This window comes from Bubalus kerabau, chromosome 3 (genome assembly GCF_029407905.1).
Source record: "Bubalus kerabau isolate K-KA32 ecotype Philippines breed swamp buffalo chromosome 3, PCC_UOA_SB_1v2, whole genome shotgun sequence".
In the NCBI taxonomy this organism is placed as follows: domain Eukaryota; kingdom Metazoa; phylum Chordata; class Mammalia; order Artiodactyla; family Bovidae; genus Bubalus; species Bubalus kerabau.
In genome coordinates, this window is record NC_073626.1 from 181,356,821 (window position 1) to 181,381,362 (window position 24,542).

The window sequence follows — 24,542 nt, forward strand, 5'->3', positions numbered from 1 at the left end:
TCCCGCCCCTCCAACTCTCGGTAGGGCTCCGGGTTCCCGCTGGGATCACCTGTTCTCGGTGCCCGCCGGCTCCGCGGAGCGCGCAGTCCCGGCTGCGCCTTCCCCGCTGCAGCTGGCTTCCTCGCCGCGGCCGCTCCAGACGGGCCGCCGCCGCCGCCGCAGACTGAGCCGCCGCCGCCGCCGCCGCCGCCGAGCCTGCGCCCCAACACGCGCGCACACACCGTCCGGACGCCCCCGCCGCCGCCGCCGCCGCAGCAGCTCGGGCTTTCACGGAGGCAGCGCCCGCGGCCCCGCCTCCCGCCGGGCCACGCCCTCGGGCCACGCCCACTGCGCGCGCCTCGCCTTCCACCGCCGCCGCGGCGCCGCAGCCGGGCCAGTTGGCCTGGCGACCCGGGGTGGGGAGTGTGCAGGGGCCTAAGCCCGAGTCCAGGAGAGGGCCCGGGACTCCAAGCCACGCCCCCTCCCTCCAAGGGCCGCCGCCGCCGCGCACACGCCCCCCCCAGCCCACCAGCACCAATGGTCCAGCTGCGCGGGGTTGGCGAGGGCGGGGGGGTGGAGAGCGGCGCGAGGTCATTGGCTGCCTCGCAGGGATCCCTGTTGGGCTGCGGTCCCCCATTGGTTAGTGCCCAGCATTCGCCGGACTGTGAGCGACCGAGACACCCCCCCCACCTCCGCCCCGCTTCTTGCCCCCACCCGCGCGGCTCAGGTTGTTGGTCCCCTGGAGCAGGCAGGGGACCCAGCCGGTCTGCTAGGACCCTGGCGGCCGTTCGGTAACCTCACTCACCCCCTCAGTGCCAGTCCAGAATTGGCAGGGAGCCGGGAGCTTGCCCGGGGGTCCCAGAGCTTCCGCGGGAGCCGTGGAGGTGCTGCTGTGGCCGGCTGTGAGGAAGGGCTGGCTGAAGCCCCCGGCCAGGGAGCTGAGGCCACGGTTGGGCTGGGTTCAGGCAGGGTTTCCACCGGACGCCCCCCCCTCCCCCCCGCCCCCGCACCGGCAGACCACAACTCTGCCTTCCTTTTCCTATGGCCCGAAACCAGGCCGGGGCCCCTGGGTGGGGCAGGGAGAGACGCTAACCGCAGCGGAGTGTAGGGCAAGGGAGAAAGAACCTTGGTCGTCTGCGTAGAAGACCACACACATCATGTGACACGCGTACCCAGAGAGGCCTGCGTGTGTTTATGTGCACGTGTGTGCTTCTACGCCTAGATGCAGATGCACTTGGAGATTACACCTGGGTGTGTACATGCACACAAACTTACGCTTAATTTAGGTAGAAGTGATTTACCAAAGCGCATGTAGATATATATGCATATTATACATGTACTAATTTACATATTAGTATAAATAGTGACACGTACATACATATCCACATGATACTTACACAACAGGTCCAAGAAACACACACGTGTACACACTACCAGACGTAGAGACACAGGTGTCTCCATCCCAAGGCCCTCACCCTTTCCTCCCTTCTCCTATTAAACCTAACTCAAGGCAAAGAAACACTATGCTGTGTGGGTCTTTCATGCAAAACACTTTATAGAGACAAATAACAGCAGAGGGAGAGACAAATTAAGAGGTGTAATAGGCAAGAGGGAAAATATCCGCTTTCAGCTGCAATTTAAAATGAAATGCAGCGTTGATGAGACAGAAAATACTGCAGGGAGGCCTTTCCAACAGAAGCGGCCCAGGCGGGCTCTCACCTCGTAAATCTTGCTTCTTCCCTGAGGCCTGTTACCAGTGGGACTCTGACATCCTTCTGCCTCTGGCCAGGCCACTGACAGCAGACCCTCCCCTGATGTTTAAATGCCTTTGGCATGTCAGTTTCTTTCTGTTGAAAATAAAAGATTGCTCTGGGTAACAGGTGCAAATATTTTGGTCACTGGAGATACATAGTTTCTCCCCACCCTACAAGCACACCCAACTTAAAAATGTGAAAGGCCAGTTGAGGTGTTTCAGTCTCTCATGAGTTTGACTGTCAGGAGTCAGGTGCCTGGAACCAGCTGTGAACATCAGAGACAAGCATGTGGTCCACTTGGATGCAGGAGCCCAGAGATCTGGCCAGGCTTTTGCCAATCTCCAATGCCCAAGCGTCTCCCTACTGGGACCCACCTTGGGCAGAGGGAGGCTTGTCTTTGGAGAACCAGACAGGAAGGCAGCAGGCACTGGAGGCGCCCCACAGCATATCATGTTGAGAGTACAGGGGAAGTCACTGTTCAGTCCCCTGAGAAGGGAGGATCCAGGAGAAGGGGAGGAGGGTCGGCAGAGTCTCAGAAGGCTACTTGAACTAGATCCTCTCTGTGACTGTGTCACAGTGACCAGTCTCTGGTATGCTGGTGAGCTGGCGTAGGAAGTGAGGCTGCAGCAGGATTCCACAGACAGCCTACAAAAAAAAAACAAACAAACAAAAAAAAAAAACACAACAGAGCCTGGCGGGACAACTCCATTTCAAACCGATGTCATATTGGTGATTTCATGACGTTGGTGATCCCATAACCTTCTATAATCTCCCTAGCAAGCTTTGGAAGGACTGATGCTAAAGCTGAAACTCCAGTACTTTGGCCACCTCATGCGAAGTGTTGACTCATTGGAAAAGACTCTGATGCTGGGAGGGATTGGGGGCAGGAGGAGAAGGGGACGACAGAGGATGAGATGGCTGGATGGCTTCACCGACTTGATGCACATGAGTTTGGGTGAACTCCGGGAGTTTGTGATGGACAGGGAGGCCTGGCGTGCTGCGATTCATGGGGTGGCAAAAAGTCGGACACAACTGAGCGACTGAACTGAACTGAACAAGCTGGCTGAGGGCCCATCTGGAGGTCCCATTCCACCTCCATATCCCTAATCTCTGTAGACCTCACACACATTATGGCTCTTCTCTCACTGGATTTTTACTATTGATATGCTGTCCCACAGCAGACTTAGTTCCTCACAGCGGGAACCATGCATGGCTTGTTCACCTCTCTAACTGCCCTAAGTCTTAACTACAATATCTGGCACGTGAGTGCTGTGTTTGTTGAGTAATGAATGCAGAGGTGTGGGAGTGGATGCCCATTTCACAGATGAGGAAACTAACCCTGAGGGAAGAGAATAATAATGAACCAACATTTTCAATGTGCTGAATACATGTTGCTTCATTTACTTTCAGAACATTCTAATGAGGTAGATATTATTAACAGGCTCATTTTACAAATAAGAATACTAAGGCTAGAGAGAGATTTAGGATAAGTTAAAAAGTATCTTTCTCAGTTCAGTTCAGAAACTCAAGTGGGACTGGGAACAGAAATAAAATAGCATTTTAAAATCTATTCTGTCAACAAATATTTATTGAAATTAGATACTAGGTATTGGCCTAGTCTCAGGTTGGTCAAAGATGAGCAAAGCATGGTCCCGGTTAGTATGGTTTCATTCTCAGTAAAGAGCTATTTACTGAACACCTACTGTGTGCCAGAGGCTGGGGAAAACAGCCCTAAATAAGGCAGGTGTGAAGCCTGACTTCAGGGAGCTTCTTGTCTAAGAGGCAACAGGAGCCAGTTCAGCACCAGGAGGAGAATCACCGTGCACTGGGCCCTATGCTGCGTGCCCTGCTCTCATCCTGTCCGCTCTCACAGTGACTGTCTCTGAAAGATCCCAGCTTCAGAGATGGGGAAACTCAGGCTCAGCGGTGTGAAACGACTTGATCACACAGGGAAAAAATGGCAAATATAAGAGAAAACCAGATTCATCCAGTGCTGGGATCTATGTTCTTTCTGTTAATAATACCAATAGTAACTAAGCTTAATGGGGCACATACTATGTGCCAAACCCTTACAATCGCACAGAGATTTTAAGGATCTTACCCAGTGTCACACAGCTGGGAAGCGGCAGTAGAGAAATTTGAACCCAGTTGGTCAGCCTCCAGAGCCCTTAAGTCTTTCAGAGTCTATTGTTCCCCTTTTACAGTGCCAAGAGAGCAGGTGCTATAGGAAGTCAGAGCTGGGAAGGAACATTGGCCTCAGGCAGAATTTTCACAGGCTTGTTGGGAGGATTATATGAGTTCACTCAGCCATTCAGTAAGTATGTATCAGGTACCTGCTATGTTCCAGGCAATATACTAGGCTTTAGCGAAATAATGAGGAGCAAAGATGGATACATTGTTCCCATCATGGAGATTACAGTCTTAAGGGGAAGAGGAGTCTAAATAAATAATCTCCCAAATAAATCTGCAAGCTGAGATAAAAGTGAGCGATGTTGCTCTCAGAATGATAGATCTGGACCTAGACTGGGGTTGAGGAAGAAGGGGTCAGGGAAGACATCCTCTAAGTGGAATTGCCTAAGCCAAGAGTGGTGGTGAGAACACCGAAGCTGAGGAGACAACATACGCACAAGTCTTGGTGGGGACAGAATATGCTAACTTTTGAGAACAGACTAGTCAGTACTTCTGGAGCAGAGAGAGTGGAAGGGAAAGACAGGAAGCATCACTGAATGATTTAGGGCAGGAGCAGGAATGTGTGTGTAGGGGTGGGTGGGTGGGTGGATTCTGATTAACATTTTTAAAAGGCTATTGTAGCTCATTGAAAACAGAATGGAAGGCAGGAGTGAATGAAGTGGGTGCCTTTCAGAGGATATTGCAATAGCCTATGGTGGCTTGGATTGGGGAAGTGGGAGATGGACTGGCCCACAGGATCCAAATCATGCTCAGAATCCAGAACTGAGAGGACTGGGTGAAGGCTTGAGATTGGGCTTGGATAGGTAGGGAGATGGCTGCAAGGATTCCCGGGTCTCTAACTTGCCAGGGGACAGAGGAACTTGCTGAGATGGGAGCAGTGAATTTTGCTGTAAGAGGCTTTGCATCTGCTCATTGAGAAGCTCCTATGCAGTTGGTGCAGGATCTGAATCTCATACAGGCATTGTATGTGTTAGTCGCTCAGTCGTGTTCCACTCTTCAATTCCATGGATTAGAACCCACCAGGCTCCCCTGTCCATGGAATTCTCCAGGCAAGAATACTGGAGAGGGTTGCCATTTCCTTCTCCAGGAGATGTTCCTGACCCAGGGATTGAGTCAGGAGACCCGACCTGGATCTCCCGCATTGCAGGCAGATTCTTAGAGATAAAGCTAAGTTGAGCCAAGAAACAACCTTCGGGCAGCTTCCTTAATGGCCTCCAGACAAATTCAACATGAGCAAGACAGGGACTGGTGTCTGAAGGGCTGCTGGGTATCGGGTGAGAGCACATCAGGCTGGTCCAGAGATAAAAGTGCCTGCAGCTGTCTCAGGTTCTCTCCTGCAGGCTGCAGATACCTCTCTATGCAGGGGGTGGCCAATTTCAGGGTCACAGAGCCAGAATATCTGTTCTCACGCTCATGAAGTTTCCCTTTCAACTCTTCTTTCTTGAGTCCCCAGTCCTGAAGTGGCCCAGTCAGCCAGTCAGAAGCAAGGGCTCTCAATGGGGAGCAATTTTGCACCCAGGGAACACTGACCATGTTTGGAGATAATTGTGGTTGGGGGAGGCGTGCTGCTGGAATCTGGTGGATCAAAGTGAAGGATGCTATCAGACATCTTCCAGTGCACAAGATAGCGCCCCCCTCCCCCCAGATTGCCCAGTCTCAGTGTCAGCTGTGCCAAGGGTGAGAAACCTTGGCTTAAAACCAAGGCTTTGAAGTCCGAGATGCCTGGGCTTGAATCCTAGTTTTGAAGCACATTAGCTGGTTTTTCTTGGACAACAACTTATCTGGCCTCTCTGAGCCTCAAGTTCTCCATCTGTCAAGTGGGGTGAATAGTAACACAGACCTCAGAAAGATGATGTGAGGATTACTTGAGATAACTGGTCAAAAAGAGCCTGAAGCAAATGTTACGCTCATGAGCAGAGTCCAGGTTGAACTTATTTCTGATCTACCTCCCAAACTAAGTCCTTGGTATGCTAGACAAGGGAAAGCAGGGTTGGAGGAACGCGGACCCTGGGACTTCCCTGGTGGGGCCAGTGGTTAAGAATCTGCCTTCCAATACAGAGGATATGGATTCAGTCCCTGGTCAGGGAACTAAGACCCCACATGCTGTGGGTCAGCTAAGCCCACGTGCTTAGCTAGAGAAGCCTGCATGCCACAACTGCTGAACCTGTACCCTCGCGAGTTCGTGCACTGCAATGAGCAGCCCACACACCAAAATGAAGACCCGGTGCAGCCAAAATAATTTAAAAAAGAAAAAGTAAAAAGAACAAGGACCCTGGAATCAAAGCACCAGTCTGGACTCCATCTCCCATCAGTAGCAAGACGCTGGGGAAATTGCTCATCTCTTCAAGCACCCGTTTCCTCATCTGTGAAATGGGGATGATCACACAGGGTGGTTATGGGGACTAAAGGAGCTAATTGTTGTACATATCTTAGTACAGAGTCTGGTACATAGTGAGCACTGGATAAATGGGAACCAATGTTATGAAAGAATTAGTGCTGCTGTATTTCCCAGTAGCAAACAAGCTAGGGAGCAAACTGAAACTTTGTAAGTCCAAGTTTCCAGGGAAGTTCCAATTTCAAATACTCTGTCCATGGTCCCTATGAGGATCTCATTTGTCAGACTGTACACACCAGTGTTCATTTCAAAAAATATGGCCTCTACCCGGATTATAATAATAGTGCTATGGATGCAGTCCTCTTGTACTAAGCACTGCTCAGGCCACCCCCTCCTCTCCAGGAGTTTCTAGATCACCCAGCTCAAAGGAAGAATGCTGCACGCATGAAATCTAAGGATCAAGATGCCTGTAAGTAATTTGCAGTTAGAGGCAGAGCAGAGGTTGGCTCTTGTCAGTACTTGAGAATCCCAGTTGAGGCCACTTCCACACATATAGTAAGGGTTCTTCTCACTTTCACAGCCCTGGGTTACATTTACCTCACTGATGTTGTGAGGGTTAAATGAAATAATCCACGTTAATGTCTTAGCAGAGTGCCTGACATATCGCAGGATCTAAATGTTAGTTATTCTTATTTATGGTTCTGGCACTTTTAAAGGGAAGGTAAAATAAATATCTTTGAATCTCATTAAGCTTACACTCCTAAACCCCACAAAGCTAGAAATGAAACACAATCTTTAAAATGCAACCCTGGCATAATTTGGTCATCTGGTTCTACTTACTAATATCAGGGAACCTTTATCTTGTTTAATGTGTGTGTGTATCTGTTTCTCAATGTCCACAGGTGACTGAATTTCCAGATTCTATGCAGGGTGTCAAACTATCCGTCCCTCTGGGATTAGGAATGTAAGCAGCAATTGTTGGGACCACAGGAACCAAACAAACAACCATGGGGAGTTCCCTCATAACCTTATCCATTATGTCATTCAAATGATTTCTAGCACCAGGCCAGTAAGCCAGAGTGGCACAACAACATCACAGTTATAGCCTTGACTCTCATAGACCTGCACATGAACCCAAATCCTGCCAAGGTTACCAGGGGCTATGTAACCTTGAGTGGTCATCTCATCTGTTTGAGCCTCAGATTCCTTGGCTATAAAATGGCAATGAAAATAGTACAAATTCAGTATATGTTAAATGTTAGTATTAAAAGAAATAAAGAAAAGCAAGTTCAGTTCAGTCCAGTCACTCAGTCGTGTCCAACTCTTTGCGACCCCATGAACCCCAGCACGCCAGGCCTCCCTGTCCATCACCAACTCCCAGAGTCCACCCAAACCCATGTCCATCAAGTCGGTGATGCCATCCAACCATCTCATCCTCTGTCGTCCCCTTCTCCTCCTGCCCTCAATCTTTCCCAGCATCAGGGACTTTTCCAATGAGTCAGCTCTTCAGGTGGCCAAAGTATTGGAGTTTCAGCTTTAGCATCAGTCCTTCCAATGAACACCCAGGACTCATCTCCTTTAGGATGGACTGGTTGGATCTCCTTGCAGTCCAAGGGACTCTCTAGAGTCTTCTCCAACACCACAGTTGAAAAGCATCAATTCTTCGGTGCTCAGCTTTCTTTATAGTCCAAATCTCAAATCCATACATGACTACTGGAAAAACCATAGCCTTGACTAGGCGGACCTTTGTTGGCAAAGTAATGTCTCTGCTTTTTAACATGCTGTCTAGTTTGGTCATAACTTTCTTTCCAAGGAGTAAGTGTCTTTTAATTTCATGGCTGCAATCATCATCTACAGTGATTTTGGAGCCCAGAAAAATAAAGTCAGCCACTGTTTCCACTGTTTCCCCATCTATTTACCATGAAGTGATGGGACTGCAAGTTAGCAGGGTTGATAAGTGAAAGAGAAGAAAGACTGGGGTTTGATGCAGAAGTTCCATTAATTATCTTACTTGTCCCAAGTCCCAGCTCTGCCATTTGACTGTGAGACCTGGGCAGACCACTCACCTCTCTGAGCCAGTTTCTTCATCCATTAAAGGGGGGGCCCATGAAACCCCCATGGGATTCCCAGGTGGCTCAGTAGTAGAGAATCTGCCTGCCAATGTAGGAGACACAGGAGACCTGGGTTTGATCCCTGGGTCAAGAAGATCCCCTGGAGGAGGAAATGGTGACCGACTCCAGTATTCTTGCCTGGAGAATCCCATGGACAGAGGAGCCTAGCTGGCTACAGTCCATGGGGTCGCAGAGTCAAGACATGACTGATGTGACTTAGCACACACACATAATACCCTACATGAGATAACCAGTGGGCAAGCACTTTGTTAGTGACAAAGCAGAAAAGGCATGTTCGTTGTGGTTATGACCCATTTTGAGAAAGAATTTTCGCCATCTCATTAATATTTACTGAGCCTCAATCATAATTTTTAAAAATCTGTGAGGCTGTCTGAACTTTTCTATTCCATTCTACTTTTTTACTATCATTTAATTCTGTATGTTCTAAAGAAAGAAAAAAAGCTGGTAGAAACAAGCTTATCACGTCCACCAAGGATTGCTGGAGCTCTGCCTCTGGGCACAGGGTAGGCTCGCCCTGCCCCCTTGTGGTTAAGTAAAGCCATGTGACTGGTTCCGGCCAATGAGCTGTGAGCAGAAGCAACAGGTGTAACTTGTAGGCCAGGACGTTTAACTGTCAGGGCCACGCCCTCCAGAGCGCTGGCTTTCCCTCTAGCAAGGTGACTGACAGGGATCAAGGCGGCAGCTGCTCCATCAGCCAGAGTCCCCGTGTGACTATAATGTGCAGAACCTTCTGCACATCTGCTTTGGCTGCCCTGGCATGGAGCTAAGATGAGGAACTGATAGGTGTTGTGTTGAGCCACTGAGACCACAGGGCTTTGAAAACATTTTTAACTTCAAGAAATGTTTCAGGTTAGCATCCACAATATATTTTATGTAATCCCATATATCCAAAATAGTATCATTTCTGTTATTATTTTAAACATCAGTCATGAAATAGGCTACATTCCTTTTTACATGCCAAGTCTTCATGACCCAGAGTGCGTTTTACCTTTATGGCCCGTCTCCGTTCAGACGAGCCACATTTCAGGCGCGGCCACAAGCCCCACGTGGCCAGTAGCTACTGGAATGGACAGCACAGCCGTAATGGCTAATGACCCTCATTTTGAAGCACACTGTTCTAAGGTGCCTGAGCACATAAATCTTTATCCCAGTTCAGATGATCTTTGGAAAAGGAAATCCAGTGTCTCGTAAAATAGATTGTAAAAAAAAAAAAAAAAAAATAGATTGTAAAAAAAAATTAGATCCCTTTTCCCTCATTTACCCTGCAGTCGGGGGGACTTTTCCTTCCAGGATAACTAATGCCATTTGAGTCCCATTAGCTAATTCATTCCCTCTTATTCTTCCTCAAATAAAAAAAAAGGAGGGGAAGGGCTTTCCAGTGGCCCAGGTTAAAAGTAAAGAGAACAATACAGCTTTTTGAAATGTTCTCAGCACCCACAGTATTCTAAGAGTAGACTCACTAAACCCCAGGTGGAGGTGAGGGTAGAGGAGCAGCTGATGCACTTTTTTCTTTTCCACAGGAGGTGACATGGAGGCTTCAAGGTCAAGAGGAATTGCGGGAGTCAGGGAGAGTGGGAGGCTGGTGAGACTCAGGCATTAGAACTTGATGTCATACCCCGGGGTAGACAGGATCCCTTTTGACTCTGGATATTGACTTGGGACACATACTCAACAATCGAGGGTAAATGTTAATTCTTTTTTTTTAATTAATTTATTATTATGTGTGTGTTGTTGTTATACTGCACCCATTGCTTAGAAAATTGGCTTCTTCAGTTTCCCAATATGTCAGGAGCATTTTCCCATGAAATTAAATAGTCTTCAACCTCATCATTCTGACAGCCAGATATGATTTTTTAAATTTTCAAGTGAAAGTTGCTCAGTTGTGTCCAACTCTTTGTGACCCCATGAACTGGGAATTCTCCAGGCCAGAATACTGGAGTGGGAAGCCTTTCCCTTCTCCAGGGGATCTTCCCAACCCAGGAATCGAACCCAGGTCTCCCACATTGCAGGTGGACTCTTTACCAGCTGAGCCACAAGGGAAGCCCATTTATTTTTTAAATGGGTAGACCATAATTTACCCAATCTGCTGGACAGTAAGGTCATTCCAGTTGTTAACTGTGTTTGTCATCCTTACCATCCCTCAGCTCCTCCAGAAGGTACGGTCAGAGGACATGTTTAGATGGAGGAAGATGTGATCACTCCATGGCATCCTTCTGGCAAACTGGGGTTTTGCCACATAAGATGCCAGCTTCTGGTGGCAGCGGGGAGGGCACAGCCTTCTCTGAGCACTTCCAGGAGAGCTGTGTGAGGTGTAAAGAATGTTGGAGACAGAGGCTGTGGGTGACACCAGGTCCTGCCACTTATGAGCTCTGGGGACCTCTTCTTCGAGCCTCTGAGAATGAGAACAATAATACTGGCCCTTTGGTGGTGGTGTGAAGATTAAATGACACTATGAGTTCTGGCTAAATAAGGCAGATCGAGCGCACACACACAGCCCTGCTCCATCCTGACCCTCCACTAACACAAAGGCAAAGGGATTTTTTTTTTTCTTTGAAGGTGTGAAACCACAAGGATAATTAGCATAGAAGAAGAGATAACAGTAGCAAAATTTGGAAGGCAGAAAAACCAGATTAGTGTGTTATAACTTGGGGCAGCCAAAAACCTTGAACCTTAAACTGCCAATAGAGAAAGCTGGAGGTAACTTACACTACAGAACCCCCAAAAGGCTGTGATTACCTACAGGGGCCAAGGCGAGGAGGGGCTGAAACAGGAGAGTGGGTCCTTCTCTTCCTTGCCTTCCCCTGCACCCAGTTACTGCTTCTCAGAGCCTGAGGGTGAATGGGAGAGAGCCTGTCCCCCTCATGGACACGCACAGCCCACTTGATGCCAGGCTCCCAGTGCCCATAGTGAGGGGAGGGTGGCGGGCACAGACACCTAGCAGAAGCCGTCTGTCCTGGGGACTCTGCAGGAGGCAGTAGAAAGGTCAGGTGGCCGTGGAGAGTTAGGAGGAGCAAGGAGCCTGGAGCAGGAAGGGCTGGTGGCCAGAACATTTGCTCCAACCACCCAGCTTAAGACAGGGGCCCTGAGGGACCTCCCTTCCAGTGGTTAGGATTCTGTGCTTCCAGTCCAGAGGGTCCAGGTTTTGTCCCTGGCCCGGGAACTAAGATCCCATATGCTGCACAGCATGGCCAAAAAAATTTAAAGATGGGGGCCCTGAGACCTGAGAAGACAGAGTCTGGCCCCAAACCCATATGCTTTAGCCTGTCCCTATCACCTTCCTGGCCCCTGCTCTCTCCGTGCTTCCCTTTCTCCACCCAGGTGGACAGTGGCCTCCCCGGCTCCGCTCCAGGTTGGGGGTGCCCTGCTCAGCCCGGAGGTGGGCCCAGGATCCCCAGTTTGGGACCCTCCCGCTCCCCCATCAGGCCATCCCCCCTGGCAGCACTACGCCCCTTTCCAGGAAATCACCACTGAATTCTGTTCTCAGAAAGTCCTCCTCCCAACTGGATGTCAAAAAATGTGCTAGCTTATGCGGCTCCAACCCTTGCAGAGGCAAATGTACTTCCTGAACTATCTGAAAAGAAACAAGGTTCCAAGGATCAAAGGACTGCAGCTGTAACAGGGGAAACCTCAGCAGTGGGGCCAATCAACTGGACAAAGGAGTGCTGCTAGATCTCACCTGCAGATGGTCAGTGTTCCCCCCACATAGAAAATGTCAAATGTGCTGAAGGCAGCAGGTGGGAAAAGGTCTTCCTGGACCTGTCTGCTCTCCTGGAGTCAACTGTCCTTGGCAGAAGCATGAAAAGTTCATGCTCTCATGGGACAAGGGCCAGGGTATTTCAGTGTTATGATTTACCAAATAAAAATACAGGAGGTCCCATTACATTTGAATTTCAGATAAACAACAAATTATTTTTACTATAAATATCTCCCACAGAATCATTTTGGACTTGCATATACCAACAGATTATTTGCTGATTTGTCTGGAATTCAAGTCCTGTGTTGTACCTGGGAGCTCGACTCGTCCCCAGCCCAGGGTCTGGTACATACTAGATACTCAGTGAAGGAGAGATTTGTTTGAGCTTTGAACTGGATGAGAAATCAAAATATTTTATTTCACTGGGTCAAAGTGGACTTTCTAATGACTGGAAGTGAGTTTTAATTACCAAAATGAAACTGTTATTTTGCCCCAAAGGGACCAGGAAGTCATGGATCTGCCTGATTATCATCAGGAGTCAAGATAGGGAAACCACCTTTGACAGAAGAAATTTTCAGGAGGAGGAGAAAAATAAGATCATTTCTTCTTTGTACCTCCTCAATTCTACCCCACTAAATTCATTCATTCAACAAATATTGATTGAGTGCCTGCTATGTGCCAGGCACTGTTCAGTAAACAAGGAGAATTAATTACTATGATCATTCTTTGTATTGCCTCTGTTTGATAGCAGAGGAAAACTGAAGTCCAGAGAAGTTAGGTGACTTTCCCGAGGTAACACAGCAGATAAGTAGAGAACTGGGATTAATGTATCTGGTACCTGAGTCCTTGCTCTCTCCACGTGTGATGCTGTAGAGGTATGGGGGGAACAGAGAACAGAAGGAACTGGTTAGGTAAGGGCCACATAGATTACCAGCAGTCCCCGAGCCATCATAATTTAATCTCCTAAGTATCACTGACCATCCACTTTGCTCCCTTTCAATCACTAAACCCCACTCCCCACTCCACTCCCCAGTCCAACCCACCTTTCAGCTTCCTGCCTCAATAGCATCCTTCATCTCTGGGCTGGCTCACCTCTCTGGCTCCCCCTCCAGGCTGTTTTCCACACAGCAGGCAGATGATCTAGGTGAAATATAAATGCGATATGCTGTGCCTAGTCTCTCAGTCCTGTCCGGCTCTTTGTGACCCCACGGACTGTAACCCTCCAGGCTCCTCTGTCCATGGACAGAGGATTCTTTACCAGCCGAACTGCCAGGGAAGCTCATCAATGCAACAGTGTCACCTTTCTACCCAAAATCTTTCTACAGTTTCCCACTGCTCTTAGGAATGATAACAAAACTCCTGACCGTGGCTTACCAGGCTCCACATAATCTACTCCTGATGACTTCTCCAGCTTCATCTCACTTCCTCTTACTCCATCTGCTTGTACAAGTCAGTAGTTGGGTTATCTATTGCTGCACGAAAAATCACCCCAAACAGTAGCTCTCTCGTGATTCTTGCATTTGGCTAGGCTCAGCTGTGTGGTTCTTCTGGGACTGGAGCAATCTGGAGGCTTGACTGGGGTGGGCTTCCAAGATGCACACTCACATGTCTAGAAGTTGATGCTAGCTGTTGCCTGGGAGTTCAATTCAGTTCAGTTCAGTTGCTCAGTTATGTCTGACTCTGCAACCCCATGGACTGAAGCACGCCAGGCTTCCCTGTCCATCAGCAACTCCTGGCACTTGCTCAAACTCATGTCCATCGAGTCGGTGGTACCATCCAACCATCTCATCCTCTGTCATCCCCTTCTCCTCCCGCCTTCAATCTTTCCCAGCATCAGGGTCTTTTTCAATGAGTCAGTTCTTCGCATCAGATGGCCAAAGTATTGGAGCTTCAGCTTCAGCATCAGTCCTTCCAATGAATATTCAGGACTGATTTCCTTTAGGAGGGACTGGTTAGATCTCCTTGCAGTCCAAGGGACTCTCTAGAGTCTTCTCCAACACCACAGTTGAAAAGCATCAATTCTTTGGCTCTCAGTTTTATGGTCCAACTCTCACATCCATACATGACTACTGGAAAAACCATAGCTTTGACAAGATGGACTTTTGTCGGCAAAGTCATGTCTCTGCTTTTTAATATGCTGGCTACATTCCGTGGGGCTGCAGAGTTGGACACAACTGAGTGACTGAGCACACTTAACCAGTAAGCAAGACAAAAGGCATTTGGACTCAAGTGGCCTGACTCCAGAGCCTGTTCTTAACAGATGATGGTGTTATGCAAACAGAGTTTACCTGCATTAAAAGGCTGGGGGCAGGGCATAAAGCTGACCTGCAAATAGGCAAGGATGATGCTTCAACAAATGTTGACGAGCCCAGAAAACTCTGAGATTGACGGAAGGTGCAGGTGAAAAGTCTCAGGACGAGGTTGGTTGGTGCTGTGGAGCTTGGCCCCCCACTCCTGGAGAATGTCAACAGGCGGCCTTTCAAATACAGCTGAGCTAGAGGAGTCCACAGAGCCCTGGCACTGCCACCCTCCACCAGGGACCAGAGAGCAGCGTGCACTGTGTGTTGGGGAAGAGCAGCACCTCGTGTCTGTCCCAAGAGGGATTAACACTTTCAGTGACAAGGCCCACAGTCACAGTGGACAAAGTGTGCTCAGCACCCATAACCTTAACAGGCAGGATTTTGTAGAACAAGGAGACGCTGCCAAGGAGAGGAGACCATCATCAAAGAGGGGCTAGGGGTATAATTGGTACCCCTACCTGCCTCCTCTTGGCAGCCAGATCCCAGTGAAGGGAGCCAAGGAATCCAGAGGACCACAGTTGATTTCTTTTTAATGTGATACGTCCTCAGTCCATTAGCAATGATTGAGATCATTTGCCCTCCCTAAGCTGAGTCTGGGAATTCCTAGGATAGCAGCATAGTTTTACCTCTTCCTTGGCCACCAAAACTCACGTCCCTCTACAGCCAGCAGATGCTCAGCAAAGGAAAAAGACACGCTCACCATGGATGGGTAGGTTTTACAGTGTAAGAGGAGAGAGGGGATAAAATTTGATTGATTGGCTTCTTTTCTTAGCCATCCACCCCATTTCCTCTTCCATACCCTACTTCCATTCAGACAAAGATATCTGAAAGGTTTATAGTGAGACTCTGTGGAAATTGTATCACTGGTCATGTATAGGGTTATTTTGTTGTTATGAAATAATCTTAGAAGAAACCCAGATACAGTTTGAAGTAACACTGCCTTTCATGGCAAGAAAGCTGTTTTCTTTGAATCCTCTTCAAATCTTTCTGGTGATCTAGTTAAGGAGAAAGTCGTTTTTGGTGCTATCTCATCTTTAACATCTTGCCAACATGTTAATCCTCCTTTTTAATAAGAGAAGATAGACTTGGGATCAGCCTGTAGCAGGTGGTGAAATGGAACATTATTTCATTTTCATTAGGTTTAGTTTTACACTGAGTTTGTGTGTATGGCACAAATTAGGATAGTTTACAAAGGGTTTCCCTTTTGAATGAGTGTGTTTAATTAAAGTGACTCAGTCACAGGTAAAGTATTAAGTGAATAGTATTTATCACGGGGACAAGAGATGCTGGGTATGGCAAAGATCCGGAGATTATGAATGTTTAGAAAACACCAGAATGCAGAAATACGATCTGGTCATGTCACTTCCTGGCTTAACGTCTGCACGGATCCTTCCTAAGCGGACCCCTGCCCGCAACCCACTCTCATCTGTGCCTGTCCCCTTCCCCACTCTGATCCAGACACACAAAACTTTTTTACATTCTGTCAACTTTCCAGGCTCTCTCTTGCCTTCAGGACTTTAACCCTTTACTTCCCTCTGCCCAGAACTCTCTCCTCCTCCCTCCTAGATGGAGAATTCCTGCTCAGGACTCAGGTCTTGGTTAGATGCGACCTCATCCAAGAAGCCTTCCGTCATCCTCCCAGCAGGGTTCTCTGCCTTTCCTCGCTGCCCTGCCCCCACCCCCATGTCTTCATCACCTCACTCAGCCCAGGACGCACAACTGCCTGGTTAGCTGCCAGTGCTGCCTATTGGAAGGGGAGCCACTGGAGAACAGAGTCTGTCCAATTCACCCCCACTTACTCATTCAGCAGCGTGCCAAGTGCCTACTTAAGGGACCAGGTGCTGTTCTAGGAGACATAGCAGTAACCAGCACAGAAGAGCCCCGTCTTCATTCTAGAGGGGAGAGTTGGACAAAAATAAATAGATAATGCTTTAAAAGCCATATATATTCTATACACAATTTCAGGTTGTCACAAGTCCTTTCGATAAATTAAAACTGGGTAAGGGAGCACTGCCCTGGTGGTCCAGTGGATAAGAATCTGCCTGCCAACTCAGGAGACAAGGGTCCGATCCCTGGTCCAGGAAGATTCCACATGCCGAGGGGCAGCTGGGCCCACGTACCACAGCTACCGAGCCCACACCACAGGGCCCGAGAGCCGCAGCTGCTGAAGCCCACGCGCCCTAGAGCCCGCGTCATGAGATAGGCCACCCTAGTGAGATGCCTGCACATCACAACAAAAACGAAACCCCACCTGCATGACCAGAGAAAGTCCTTGAGCAGCGACGGAGACCCAGCACAGCCAAAAGTAAATTAATTAGCTAATAGAGCTTTTTTTTTTTTAAAGATGGGCAGTGATGGGGACAGTGGCTGCTCTTTTAGATTGGGGTCAGACAAGGCCTGTCTGAGGAGGTGACGTTCACACATTAACTTGAAGGAAGTGAGGGGAAGAGGGCCAATGGGAACAGCAAGAGGGAAGACTCCGAGGTACAAACAGGCTTGGGGTGTTTACAGAACACAGAAGGGGCCGCAGTGGCTGGAGTGGGGCGAGCTTCCAGGAAGCAGCTGGGCTGCACCCCTACTCGAGGAGGCAGGGAGAAGGCTCCCAGGGAGGAGGCTCCCCCCGGGCTGAGACGGTGCTCTGAGCAAACAGGAGGGAGGGTGCCCTCTCTGCCCGCGTGCCAGCCAACCCCGAGCCCGGCCCGAGAGACCTCCAACGTTTGCAGAGGTGTTTCCTGTTAACATTTACCTTGGCTGATGTTTATTAATCGAGTCTATTAATAGTCGTTTTTGGACCCTTCCTAAGGAATAACTTCTAGAAAAAGCATTTCTTGCCCGTTATCCCCTGCCTTGTATGATGTTTCAGATATGTAAATTGCTTTTCCATCCCTTCTCTCTTGATCCATTAATTTATTCATCCATAACACACATCTGAGTTGTTGAGCGGGGAACACAGACTCAGCTCCCACCCTCGAGAAGCACACAGTTTTGATGAGAGACAAGTCTGGAGGGCCCCAGGGGCCCATTTTCTTCCTACCTTTGTTAGCTTGGCAGAGAGGTGGCTGGGCTGGACCAGGCCAGTCTGTGGGCAACAGCCCACCCTGGCTTTGTTGAGTATCCGCGTTCCTGTGGGCTGACAACCTCCAAGGCTCTTCCGTGTCCTGGGAGTGCAGCCCTGGGCCTTGGCAAGCACACTGCCTAGTCGTCACTAATGCCCAGACAGCCCTTGATAGATTTCTTGTTACTTAGAGAATTTACACATTCCCTCTTACCTCTCTGGCCAGCAGTCTGGAGTGGGTCCTTTCTCTTGGCGATGGTTGCATGTCCAGCTGGCTGGCTGGGTCAGGCCTCTCTACAGGAGCCCTGGCCACGCAGAGGACGTGCCAGCTGAGAACCCATGGTGAAGAGGATGAGAGTTCAGGGCCCTGCGGATGCTGTTACTTCTCTGCCTCTTGAGGTCCCCCCAGCATCTCCATCTGTGCCCTGTGCTGCTGGTGCTGCGTTCATCCCTCTCGCACGACAATCCAGGGCAAGGAGACAGGATAGAGGAAGCGCCCGACACCCTCATGAGTATTAGAGAGGAGATGACCGAGTGCCTTGGGTATCATCTGGGACTTGAAATAGGGGTGTCGGAGGCTGGGTTCTCTGGAGGTCAGCACACAGGTGCTTAGTGGGGAGTGCTCTGAGAGCAACAGCTGGGAAAGGGAGGGGTAGCAAGGGCGCTGTCCGGAGTTGGTCGGAGATGGCCGCAAGGAGGTCTTTGATTCTCCTCCTGCCACCAGTCCCTGATCAGTCTCTGGATGCGGGCAGCCCTGAAGTGAATGACGACTGGAGGGCAAAGGCCACCTGCAGACAGCCTTCCAGACCCGGAACACCAAGTCTTTCACTGAAGGGTGATCTGGACACATGTTATGTCCACCACAAGGCCCTTCAGGAAGACTTGCTGGAAGAAGGGGGATTTCACTTGGGGGATGTAGGAGCAGGCAAGGAAAGAAGAGTGTGGCCCAGGCAAAGGGTCAGAATGTAAGAAGACCCAAAGGCAAGGCAGAGACCACACTCTCAGGGAACTATGGGACCGAGAGGAAAGCAGGTGGATCCCTTTTAAGATGAAGAAACAGCCATGGGGAGGCCAGTGGACTTCTCCAAAATAAGTTTACAGTAAACGAGCTTAGAGCCACAGCTGTGGGTTCTGAGTCCAGAGTCCTTCCAGCCCCTCCCCTGGGACAGCTTTCACCCCCTCCGGCCACTCCCGTCTCCTCTTTGAGATGCTGTTTCCTTCTCCCCTCTCCTCTTTGAGCCCCCGGGCACACAGTCCCCACAAATCTGCCCAGTGAAGCACTAACATTCTTTCTAGACTCAGCACAAATTCTGCCATTTGAAGAGCTCCCACTTGGGTTACATTTCAGGTCAAGTGTTGTTCTGTTGTTTGGAAATTAGAGTCAGTCCATGGCCACAATCACAGTTCAGTCAAAGACTGAGGTCCAGACTGAAATTAGAGCTGGATCCTGCTTGAACTTCTGACCAGAGTCAAATCAGCTGGGGGCAAGGTTTTGAGCTTAATCCTTTGAAAGAGCTCAGCCTAGAACCAGGGGCAGGTCTCAGCCTGGGACTATGATCAGGGCTTGGAACGGAGTTGGGGGGCAAGACTCAGTCTAGGGACAGGTTTGGGGTCTTAGCCTGGAATCAGAGTCAAGGCTAAGCCTTGGACTGGGGCTCAGGGATGTGAATGTGTGTCTGAGCCTAGACTGAGGACCATCAGGGCTCTGCCTTCCTGCTCCTGAGGTCTGGAGTCAGAGCCAAACCCAGGAGTGGACAGGAGAAGCCTATGAGCACAGACTCAGCCAAACTCCATCCCCGCTGCCGTGCTGGGTACCATATCCCACCACACTGTGTCTGGGACACGGGAATCTGGGTCCAAGACCCTTAGGGATGCTGCGCACTGCTGGAGCCTGGTGTTTGTGAGGAAGGGTCTGCACAGATCAGACAGGGCCCCCAGGGAAGTCAAAGTCAGCTCCCAGGCAGGCCCAGAGATGGGTGCGGGGAGGGGAGCTGGCTTGAACTGTGGTGCCCCCAGCAAGACTGTCGTGAGAGCCCCAGTGCCACTGGTCTTCAGAAAACTGGGCATCTGTATCAACTGCCCACCCTGAGTCTGCCGGGACTGGCTCTGCCCAAACCCCTGAGAGGACACTGGCCAGGGGTAGAGAAAAGAGCCTCAGCTTGGGTGTTGGGGGCCTGGGCACCCCACCTTGCCTCTGTCTCTGTGTGAAAGAAAGTGAATTTTAGTCGCTCAGTCGTGTCCGACTCTTTGTGACCCCCTGGATTGTAGCCCACAAGGCTCCTCCGTCCACGGGATTCTCCAGGCAAGAGTACTGGAGTGGGTTGCCATTTCCTTCTCCAGAGGATCTTCCTGACCTAGGGATCGAACCCAGGTCTCCCACATTGTAGGCAGACACTTTACTGTCTGAGCCACCAGGGAAGTCCTGTAAAATGGGAATGATATAAGTTAAGAAAGGCATTTGACAAGCGAGGAAACTGACAATCAGAGGGGGAGGGACTACCCTGGGTCAGTGAGGAGGAGCGTGGGGATCTCAGGCCTGCTAGCACCAAAGCCCTCATCTCTCTTGCCAATCAGGCTTCTTTCATCCCTGACATGATCACATGCTGGCTATACCTGCCCCATGTGGGCTCCCAGGGAAAGGCCAGAGAAGAGAAGGGGTGGGCAGGAAACAGGACAGACACCCAGGGGATGGGACAGACACCCAGCTTGGGTCCACTGGGGTCGTGGGGCACAGAAGAGATCCAGAGGCCATGCCTACCCTGTGTTCTGTGTGTCCAGCTCTGGGCCCAGAGTCAATCCAGCTTCCCTGAATACCTGCTGTGTGATCTCAGGAAAGTTGCCTCACTTCTCTGAGCAAGATGCAAGTGGAAGTGTGAGTCGCTCAGTCGTGTCTGACTCTTTGCGACCCCGTGGACTGTAGCCCACCATGCTCCTCTGTCCATGGAATTCTCCAGGCAAGAATACTGGAGTGGGTTGCCATTTCCTTCCCTAAAAGAGAGATAATAATCATTTCCTCTTGTGATTGTTAGGCAAGAAGTGCTATAAAAGGCAAGTGAGCTATAAATATCGGTGCTGATGCCACGGTTGCTGCCACCATCCCAGACTCGTCCCTGTTACCCTTCGCTCAGTCTCGCTGCCCCAGACACACAGGCCTTTCCATCTCCCCAACGTGCCACACTCCCTCCTGCTTCACAACCTTTGCTCAGGATGCTCTCTTGATGTGGCCTGTGAAAGTCACTTCCTCGGGGCACCCCAGGTGGGACCAGCGCATTCTCCACACTTCCTCTGTAGCACCTGTCAGCAAATGGGGGCGGGATTATACGTGTGACAGGACATTGGAAGGGACGTCTTCATTTGCCCCAGAATTGACACCCGGGGTGCAGACCTGGGGTGAACAATTGCCGAGCGCCCCGTGTTCTGAAGAGGGACCTCAGTAACCTCTTCAGGACTTGCTCAGGGGATGAGACTGGCCCTCCCACAGTGTCACCCCTCTGTTTCCAGGAGGTTGGACTGGGGAGAAGGATTCCACAGGGATGGGCAGCTGCAGTTTCCTACGGACGTTAGGGATTTTCCTTTTTACCCAACCAAGCCCATGGGAGACACACCAAGAAAATCACATGTTATGATGAAAGCAGGGAGGGAAACTTGCACTGCAGGGGGCAGATTTGTTCCAGCCTGGCCCTTCTGGGCAGGGTGGGGTCAAATAGAGAGAAGTGGCGTGAGGGGAGGGACGGGGCATGGGGCAGCCTGCAGGCTTGCCATTGGCTAAGGGTCAGCAGGCATCACAGGAAAGAGTTGAATTGTGCCATCTTTGGTACCCATCCAGGAAGGCACCCCACCACACCCAGGGGCCCCACAACAGGAACCACGGGGCAGGCGGGAACTGGAAAGGGGAGGTTGGAAGAGGTTGTGGAAGAGCGGGGACTGCAGAGGCCGGGGCTCCCTGGGGACCCATGAAGAGTGCGCACACACACGTGCCCAGTGCAGGGCCAGCATTCAGATGCCTGCCACGGCTGAGGGCATCGGCGGCCGTCAGCATCGATCCACAGAGAGGAGCCCGAACCGCGAGTGGGTAACTCGGGTGCCTAACTGTTGCCTGCTGAACCCCGATTCCCTCAGCCCCTACACCAGAGAGGCTACATCTTAAGAACAGAGGGGGAGAACTGGAACACGGACACCTCTGGCACATGGACGGACATTGAAACCATTATGCTCAGCGAAAAAAGCCAGACACAGAAAGCCACACAGCGTAAGATTCCATTTATATGGCGTGTCGGGCGGAGGCAGATCCATGGAGACAGAACACAGATTGGTGGATGGAGGGCTGGCTGCGGAGCACGGAGTAGGGGATGTTTCACGGAAGGGAGCTTCCTTTCGGGGTGATGAAATGTATTCACTTGGATTGTAATACTGGTGGTACAACCCTGTGAATGGACTCAAAACCACTGTGTGTACACCCTGAATGGATGAACGGTATGTTATGTAAGTCACATCTCAATACAGCTGTCATTTTAAAATGGGGAGGCGGAAGGCTGGGGGGAAAGGGCAGATAGTTTGGAGGACATGTACACGCTGCTGTATTTAAAATGGATAGCCAACAAGAGCACGGGGAACTGTGCTAAGTGTTAGGTGGCGGCCTGGCTGGGAGGGGTGTTTGGGAGAGAATGGATACATGTGTGTGTATGGCTGCGTCCCCTCTCTGTTCAACCAAAACTATCACCACACTATTAACCGGCTATATCCCAATACAAAATAAAAAGTTAAAAAAAATAAAAGCCATCGAAAAAGTGCAACAAAAAATAAAGTGATTACTGAACGTGTTGGGTTAATATCTAAATAATAATAATAATAAAATGAGGGGCGTTTCATTTGGGATCAGAAAGACATTTTGGAGATGGACAGTGGTGATGGCTGCCAACAATGTGGAGGCGCCTCATGCCACTGAGCTGTATACTTAAAAATGGCTAAAAAGGTAGATTTTATGTGATGTATATTTTACCACAATTTTTTTAAACTAAAAAAATTTCATTTTAAAAAGATGGAGAGGGGAAATATCCCAGAAGAAGACCATGGACCCCTAAATACTCCAAGATACTGGCATCAGAACACCAGGAAAGAAGCAGCCTCCCCACCCCACCCCCCAATGTGGGGTAACACACACACACACCCGCATACGACACTCCAAGTCCCATAAGCCTGGTGCTGGGGACAAAGGAAGGAAAAGCTTTGAATCGCCTCTGGGACTGGGATTTCAAACAGACGGCCTTGTAATAACACAGTGACCACAGCATGCCTGGATCTGCCGCCACACGGCTGTGGCCAGAGGTTGGGAAAAATTGCAACTGCTTCCTGTGAAGCTCCCTGTTAGCCCAGAGCCCCACAAACCACTGCAGAGGCTCAACATCAGCTCCCCAAGGAGCACAAACTCCTAGATGGCAGGGACCGCTGGGTCTGGCTCGTGCCCGGGGCTTGATACAGAGCTGGTCACATTGTGGGTCTTTGGTTGATGTCTGATGAAAGAAAGGAGAGCCTCCATCATGAGACACAGAAGAAACTGAGGCCCCAGGGGGCCGTGGCCCTACCCAGGGCCACACCATCAAATAGAGGTGGGGGTGGGGACTAGGACCCAAATCCCCAGCTCCCCTGGCCCAGGCCAGCACCAGGCAGGGCCGGATTCCACCCGGAGCCCCTCCTCCAGCTGTGCACATCTGTTGGCCTCCGTGGGATGAGGCAATCACCCAGGAACCTGGCCAAGGACGCAAACATCCAGGACAGAACAACCGGAGGCGTTTCCAAGGGGTGGGGTCGGCGGCCCAGTGCCAAGCCTGGGCCCCCGCAGGGCTGCCTCCTGCCTGGCTCTGGGGGTTGCATTCCTAAAGCCACACCTCACCCTGTCACCCCAACTCCTCCTGATGGGGAGGCAAGGGTCCTGAAATACTGTTTTGGTCAACTTCTCCCTGGGGGAAATACCCTGCAGGCCCCTGCCGGTCTTTGGGTCTCAGCCTCCCTTCAGGGTAATCTGGTTCCATCTGGCTCTGCTCCTTCAAACTGCGTGGCTCTTGCTGACAGAGTCTTCTTAGAACACCATGTTCTAAGGCAGCCCTGCCTTCAGGGCCCCTAGTCTGAGAGAAGACACACCTCCTCTAAAAGCCCCCAGTCGGAGACTGGAGACGTAGCCCTGACACAGGACCCCTGATATGCTGGACGAGATGGCACTCTGCTCGTAGGAGCCTTGTCTATGGAGGGAGACCCCTAGGCTGACGGGTCAGGCCTGGGCCACCAGCAGAAGGCTCCCGGGTCCCTGCCTGGGCTTTGGCTGGCTTCTCTCTCTCTCTTTCGGATGCCCCTTCCTCTTCCCAACTGGGAGACAAGAGGGCTCTGACGCCTCTCTTTCTCAGAACCCAGCATCTCTCTGTTCACGTGGCACTGGGCACCACCTTTAGGCTGTTGGTCGCAGTCAGCTCCGCGACAGATGGCCCACGTGCGGAGGCCCGCCAAAAAACACACGCTCCTGACCCGTTTGCTTTCGGCGGCTTGGCTGTGTCTGCCACTGTCCCTGGGCTGCTGCCCCGTCGGCCCATGACCTATTCCCAGCAGGCCAACAGCTGCAGCATCTACAATTAGGAAGTGCTCAGACTGGACAGGCTCCTCCCCCTTCTCTGAGGCCCGAAGGCCAAGGTTGGCCTAAATTCAGGGCAAGCCCTCCAGAAGCCTGGCTCTGAGCTGTCCAGTCTGGTCCTCACAGCGACCCCAGAGTCTGGGGCTTACTGATGAAGAAACTCAGAGCTTGTTTCCCCAGTTGTAAAATGAGCTCGATAGAAGTAACAGCTCTCAAAACATAATTGTGAAGCTTAAACTGAGATGATGCTGGAAACCTGTTAGCACGGTACCTGGCCAAGGTGAAAGCGTGCTGTTTCATGATTTTGTTTTTTTCTCCTGCTCGGCATTCAAAACCTTTTCTTGTTTGGGGGACCACCCTCCTAGGCTGACCCTCATAGGAAGGTGCTCTGTCCTCCCAGTGCAGAGGCTGACACGCCTTCGGTCAGAAGGAGCAGACACATGACCTGACTCCATCACTCAGGAGCCCACCCTGAATTTGGGGA

General features: G+C 50.6%; 1 long non-coding RNA gene across 2 annotated transcripts; it reads right to left on the reverse strand.

Moving 5' to 3' along the window:
• Positions 1–7,621: 7,621 nt before the first annotated feature.
• Positions 7,622–18,501, reverse strand: LOC129647924 (uncharacterized). 2 transcript variants are annotated; one of them, XR_008712574.1, is made up of 4 exons: positions 17,654–18,501; positions 16,184–16,276; positions 13,459–13,521; positions 12,542–12,951 (listed from the first exon to the last, which is right to left on the reverse strand). It is a non-coding gene; the product is annotated as an uncharacterized LOC129647924 (long non-coding RNA). The 2 variants fall into 2 exon arrangements; XR_008712575.1 differs by lacking the exons at positions 16,184–16,276; positions 17,654–18,501 and adding an exon at positions 7,622–7,968 and having other exon boundaries at positions 12,923–12,951; positions 13,459–13,838.
• Positions 18,502–24,542: the final 6,041 nt, after the last annotated feature.